Source organism: Physeter macrocephalus, chromosome 20, assembly GCF_002837175.3.
Source record: "Physeter macrocephalus isolate SW-GA chromosome 20, ASM283717v5, whole genome shotgun sequence".
Classification (NCBI taxonomy): Eukaryota; Metazoa; Chordata; class Mammalia; order Artiodactyla; family Physeteridae; genus Physeter; species Physeter macrocephalus.
Genome location: NC_041233.1, coordinates 7302568 through 7310293, shown reverse-complemented (window position 1 = coordinate 7310293; position 7726 = coordinate 7302568).

Sequence of the window (7726 nt, the reverse complement as noted above, 5' to 3'; positions counted from 1 at the left end):
CAAAGAAGATATACAGATTGCCAACAAACACATGAAAGAATGCTCAACATCATTAATCATTAGAGAAATGCAAATCAAAACTAAAATGAGATATCATCTCAAACCCGTCAGAATGGCCATCATCAAAAAAGTTTACAAACAATAAATGCTGGAGAGGGTGTGGAGAAAAGGGAATCCTCATACACTGTTTGTGGGAATGTAAATGGATACAGCCACTATGGAGAACAGTATGGAGGTTCCTTAAAAAAAATAAAAACAGAACTACCATACAACCCAGCAATCCCACTACCCAGCATATACCCTGAGAAAACCATAATTCAAAAAGAGTCATGTACCAAAACGTTCATTGCAGCTCTATTTACAATAGCCAGGACATGGAAGCAACCTAAGTGTCCATCAACAGATGAATGGATAAAGAAGATGTGGCACATATATACAATGGAATATTACTCAGCCATAAAAAGAAATGAAACTGAGTTATTTGTAGTGAGGTGGATGGACCTAGAGTCTGTCATACAGAGTGAAGTAAGTCAGAAAGAGAAAAACAAATACCGTATGCTAACACATATATCTGGAACCTAAAAAAAAAAGAAAAAGGTTCGTTAGAACCTAGAGGCAGGACAGGAATAAAGACACAGACGTAGAGAACGGACTTGAGGACATGGGGAGGGGGAAGGGTAAGCTGGGACAAAGTGAGAGAGTGGCATGGACATATATAAACTACCAAACATAAAATAGATAGCTAGTGGGAAGCAGCCGCATAGCACAGGGAGATCAGCTCGGTGCTTTGTGACCACCTAGAGTGGTGGGATAGGGAGAGTGGGAGGGAGGGAGATGCAAGAGGGAGGAGATATGGGGACATGTGTGTATGTATAACTGATTCACTTTGTTATAATGCAGAAACTAACTCACCATTGTAAAGCAATTATACTCTAATAAAGATGTTAAAAAGAAAAAAGAAAAAAAAAGTAGAAGACATGACTACATAATAATAAAAGCACAATCTAATGGGTATTATCTCACCCTGAACACACAGCTGTGCCTTCCTAACCCAGGGGCAAATATTAAAAGAAAGTCAGGAACTCCCTGGCGGTCCAGTGGTTAGGACTTGGCGCTTTCACTGCTGAGGGCCCGGGTTCAATCCCTGGTTGGGGAACTGAGATCCCAGGAGCTGCACAGGTGGCCAAAAAAAAAAGCAAACAAACAAACAAAAAAACTCAATGTATTTACAACCAAGATTTAATAATGCTCACAAGAACAGAGTTTGCCCCCAAATAGGAAAACTATACATTGTTTTGTTTCAAGAGGTTACAAATTCAGTGCCTGAAAAATCCAACAGGTAAGCAGCAGAACTAAATGGGAATCCCACTTCCATTTATGTTGTGCAAAGCCCCAAGACAATGTTGCTCCTATCCTAATAATGAGAAAAGGTTGGATAGTCTACAAAATCGTAACTTGTCTTGAACCCAGCAGAAAGCAAAGATTTCAAAGCAACCAAGGGAACTGAATTCCAAAGAGTGACAAACCCTTCCAAAAAAATATGGGACAGAGTAACTTTTTCACCATTGGAAGAGCACAGGGGGAAAAAGAGTCTGAGTTAGAAGTGGGTAAGAAAAAATCAGCTAAAAAGTGAACAAACTCCTAAAGGTCACCTGCAGCTAGTCTATCAGTTTAGAACTTGGAGCCCCAGGTACACAGAAAGTTTGCACTCAGCCCAAGACTTTTCCATGAAACTCCACTCAGTGTTCACAAGTGACTGGAACAGTCAGGGGACTTGAGAGAGCACCCCTCACTGACACACATGTGTGGCAGGTGAATGCAGCTTCTAGGGGACAGACACAGAAGACCACCTGCTTCCCAAGATGTACTTCTCTTGTGAAGCAAAAGCCTTACATCATGGGGAAGCAGCAGCAAGCCCCTTTTCCCCTAGGACTGCTGAAGAAGAGAAGAAAGAAACCTGTCTGTTCCTAGGGGACAGGGTAGAGATCCTCTATCCTGCCCCAGGAACCAACCAAAAATCTATTTTGTCTGGAGGAGGGGGTAGAAGTATCAACTGTCTGCCTGTGGAGGAGAGGAAGGAAAAATTCACTGACCCAGAATCCTGCATTAACAAAGAGCAGGCATTAGCTACAGTTGGGGAAGGGCAGGAAACACTCTCCTGCCCTGAAACTACCACAGATAACAAGGGAAATTTTGGCTGTGATGGGGACAGAGATAGAAATTCTAAGAAAGCTCACACCTCGGGCATGCAGGTCCTGCCTAAAACTGAAGCTTGACAGAAGGACCATGAGATCCTCTTTATCCCCCAGCAATGAACCCAGCACTGGGTAATAAACAACAGCAGTATACCCCTGGAGAGGGAGGGAAACATGTGGAGAGAGAATCCCTGTCTGGTTAGGTGTGCAGAGATGGCTGAAAGTGGAGTAAGAACTGTGAGAAAAACCCTCTGGCAGCTCGACCCTGAAGAAATGTGAAGCCCATGGGGCACTGAGAGTAACAAATGACAAGAAAACCCAACTTCTGCTTAACTACTGACTAGACTGACTCATTCCTACTACATGCACATGCATGCACACACACACACACACACACACAGGAATATTATTCAGCCATAAAAACGTAAATCTTGCCATTTGCAACAACATGGATGGACCATGAGGGCATTATGCTAAGTGAAATAAGTCAGACAAAGACAAATACTGTATTATCTCATTTTATGTGGAATCCAAAAAACAAAAACCTGAACTCATAAATATAGAGAACAGATTGGTGGTTGTCAGAGGCAGGGAGTGAGGGATGGATGAAATGTATGAAGGGGGTCAAAAGGTACAAACTTCCAGTTATAAAAGAAAGAAGTCCTAGGGATGTTATATACTGCATTGTGATGTAGTTAATAATACTGTATTGTACATCTGAAAGTTGCTGAGAGAGTAGATCTTAAAAGCTCTCATCACAAGAAAAAAAACTGTAACTATGGGTCATGATGGATGTTAACTAGACCTATTGTGGTGATCATTACCTAATGTATACAAGTATTGAATCATTTTGTTATACACCTAAACCTAATATCACGTTAAAAGTCAACTGTATGTCAATTCGAAAAAGAAAAGAAAAGGAAAACCAACAAAAAATAAAACAAAGATTTTAATCTTAAAAAATAGTTAATAGAAAAAGTGGACAAAGAATTTAAATAGACATTTCTCCAAAGACATAAAAATGGCCAATAAGCACATGAAAACATACTCAACATTAACAATCATTAGGGAAATGTGAATCAAAACCCCAATAGGATACCACTTTATACCCACTAGGATGTCTAGAATAAAAAAGACAATAATAAGTGTTACCAAGGTGGTAGAGAAATTGGACCCTTCATACACAGCAGGAATGTAAAACGATACAGCCACTTTGAAAAACAGTTGAAATTTCCTTGAAAATTTGAACATAGACCCAGTAATTCCACTCCTATCCTAGGTATTTACCCAAGAGAATTGAAAACAAGTGCTCAGACAAACACTTGTACATGAATATTTATAGCAGCATTATTCATAATATCCCAAAGATGAAAACAACCCAAATATCTACTAGCAAACAGATAGGTAAACAAAATGTGGCATATCCATACAATGGAATATGATTGGAACATAAAATAGAAATTAAATCCTGACATATGCTACAACATTGGATGAACCTTGACAACATTATGCTAAGTGAAAGAAGCCCGTCATAAAGGACCACGTACTGCATCACTGCATTTACATGAAATGTCCAGAATAGGCAAATCCACAGCAACAGAAAGTAGATTAGTGATTGCCAGGAGCTGGGGAAAGGAAAGAATGGGGTGTGACTACTGAAGGGTATGGGGTTTCTTTTGGGGTAATAAAATATTCTGGAATTAGATAGGGAGGATTGTTGCACAGTCTTGTGAATGTAGTAAAAAACCACTGATATGTACACTTTTAAAAGGTGAATTAAAAAATAAATAAAATAAAAAAATACAAAGTGAATTTTATCATATGTGAATTACCTTTCAATTAAAATAAATTGAGTCAAGATGGCTGTGTGGGAAGATGCTGAGTTAGCATCTCTCCACAACTAGGGCACCTGCTAGCTGCTGGTCGGGGACCCTGACCCAAGGAGATGGGAGGAACCCCCAAGTGAACTGGTAGGACTTGGGGGGACAGAGTCGGGGGGAGAATTGGAGGCCGGACAGGATCGGCGCCCCTGAGTCTAGGGAGATCAGGAGAGGCAGGTGGGAGGAGACATCCGGGAGGAGCGGGAGAGGAACGGAGGGCATTTGCCCCACCCACTCAGGCCCGGAGAGCCTACTGAGCTCCCAGACAGGTCCCCTGCCCTCCAACACTACCCTTCCCCCTGGCTGCGGGGCATAGGAAGGAGGCCGAGGGGAGTTCAAGAGAGGCAGGCAGGAGAGGCCCTCCGGGAGGAGCAGCAGAGGAGCGGAGAGGAACTGCCTCACCCAATCGAGCCCAGGAAGCCTGCTGGGTTCCCAGGTGAGGTTGCCCGCCCTCTGAGACCAGGGGTGAGGGGCACGCCTGGGCCCCTTCTGTTCCTTGAGCCTAAACCCCACTCCCCACAGCCCCCAGGGGTCCTAAGCATAGGCCCCGCCCACTGCCCAAAACTCGCCCTTGCTTAGGCCCCACCCTCCACAGCCAAGGTCTTTCCCCCCGTTTTTTTTTCTCTTTTCCCTCCTCCTCTTTCTTACTATTGTGGTACTGTTATACCTTCCAGTTGTTGATTCATCTATATTTTTATTTTTATATTCTTTCCAACATATTTGTTAGTTTCCTAGTCTAATTTTATTTTTCACTCTGTTATTGTTCTCTCTCTCTCTTTTTTTTTTTTGCCACCCCACGCAGCTTGCAGGATCTTGGTTCATGAGCCGGGGGTTGGGCCAAAGCTCCTGCAGTGGGAGCTCTGTGTTGGAACCACTGGACTAACAGAGAACCTCAGACCCCAGGGAATATTCATCAGAGTGAGGTCTCATGGAGGTCCTCATCTCAGCACCAAGACCCAGCTCTACCCAACAGCCTACAAACTCCAGTGTTGGAAGCCTCAGGCCAAACAACCAGTAAGACAGGAACACAATCCCACTCATTAAAAAAAAAAAGGAAAAAAAGAGAGACAGCAAAAAAATATGTCACAGATGAAGGAGCAAGGTAAAAACCTACAAGACCAAATAAATGAAGAGGAAATAGGCAATCAACCTGAAAAAGAATTCAGAGTAATGAGAGTAAAGATGATCTAGAATCTCAGAAATAGAATGGAGGTACGGAGTGAGAAAATACAAGAAATGTTTAACAAAGATCTAGAAGAACTAAAGAAGAAACAAACAGAGATGAACAACACAGTAAGTGAAATGAAAAATATACTAGAAGGAATCAATAACAGAATAACTGAGGCAGAAGAACGAATAAGTGAGCTGGAAGACAAAATGGTAGAAATAACTGCCGAGGAGCAGAATAAAGACAATAGAAAGAAAAGAATTAAAGACAATCTCAGAGACCTCTGGGACAACACTAAACACACCAACACTCGAATTATAGGGTCCCAGAAGAAGAAGAAGAGAAAAAGAAAGGGTCTGAGAAAATATTTGAAGAGATTTTAGTCGAAAACTTCCCTAACATGGGAAAGGAAATAGTCACCCAAGTGCAGGAAGCACAGAGAGTCGCATACAGGATAAACCCTAGGAAAAACACACGAAGACACATATTAATCAAACTAACAAAAATTAAATTCAAAGAAAAAATATTAAAAGCAGCAAGGGAAAAACAAAAAATAACATTCAAAGGAATCCCCATAAGGTTATCAGTTGATTTTTCAGCAGAAACTCTGCTGGCCATAAGGGAGTGGCAGGATATACTTAAAGTGATGAGAGAGAAAAACCTACAACCAACATTACTCTACCCAGCAAGGATCTCATTCAGATTTGATGGAGAAATCAAAAGCTTTCAGACAAGCAAAAGCTAAGAGAATTCAGCACCACCAAACCAGCTTTACAACAAATGCTAAAGAAACTTCTCTAGGCGGGAAACACAAGAGAAGAAAAAGAACCAGAAAAACAAACACAAAACAATTAAGAAAATGGTAATAGGTACATACATATCCATAATAACCTTGAATGTAAATGGATTAAATGCCCCAACCAAAAGACACAGACTAGCTGAATGGATACAAAAACAAGACCCATATATATGCTGTCTACAAGAGACCCGCTTCAGACCTAGGGACATTTAGAGACTGAAGGTGAATGGATGGAAAAAGATATTCCATGCAAATGGAAATCAAAAGAAATCTGGAGCAGCAATACTCATATCATATAAAATAGACTTTAAAATAAAGACTGTTACAAGAGATGAGGAGGAACACTACATAATGATCAAAGGATCAATCCAAGAAGAAGGTATAACAATTATAAATGTTTATGCACCCAACATAAGAGCACCTCAACACATAAGGCAAATGCTAACAACCATGAAAGGAGGAATCGACAGTAACACAATAATAGTAGGGGACTTTAACACGCCACTTACACCAATGGACAGATCATCCAAAATGAAAATAAATAAGGAAACCCAAGCTTTAAATGACACAACAGACCATATAGATTTAATTGATATTTATAGAACATTCCACCCCACAGTGGCAGAATACACTTTCTTCTCAAGTGCACAAGGAACATTCTCCAGGATAGATCACATCTTGGGTCACAAATGAAGCCATGGAAAACTTAAAAAAACTGAAATCATATCAAGCATCTTTCTGACCACAACGCTATGAGATTGGAAATCAATTACAGGAAAAATACTGTAAAAAACACAAACACATGGAGGCTAAGCAGTGCGCTACTAAATAACCAAGAGATCACTGAAGAAATCAAAGAAGAAATTTAAAAATACCTAGAAACAAATGACAACAAAAACACGATGACCCAAAACCTATGGGATGCAGCAAAAGCAGTTCTAAGAGGGAAGTATATAGCAATTCAATCTCACCTCAAGAAACAAGAAAAATCTCAAATAAACAATCTAACCGAAAGTCACTAGAAGGAAAGAAATCATAAAAATCAGAGCAGAAATAAATGAAATACAAATGAAGAAAACAATAGCAAAGATCAATAAAGCTAAAAGCTGTTTCTTTGGGAAGATAAACAAAATTGATAAACCCTTAGCCAGACTCATCAAGAAAAAAAGGGAGAGGACGCAAATCAATAAAATTAGAAATGAAAAAGGAGAAATCACAACTGACACAGAAATACAAAGGATAATAAGAGACTACTACAAACAACTATATGCCAATAAAAGGGACAACCACGAAGAAATGGATAAATTCTTGGAAAGGTAAAATTTTCCAAGACTGAAGCAGGAAGAATTAGAAAATATACACAGACCTATCACAAGTAATGAAATTGAGACCATAATTTAAAATCTTCCAGCAAACAAAAGTCCAGGATGAGATGGCTTCACAGGCAAATTCTATCAAACATTTAGAGAAGAGCTAATACCAATCCTTTGCAAACTCTTCCAAAAAATTGCAGAGGGAGAAATACTCCCAAATTCATTCTATGAAGCCACCATCAGCCTGATACCAAAACCAGAAAAAGATATCACAAAAAAAGAAAATTATAGCCCAATATTACTGATGAACATAGATGCAAAAATCCTGAACAAAATACTAACAAACAGAATCCAGCAGCACATTAAAAGGA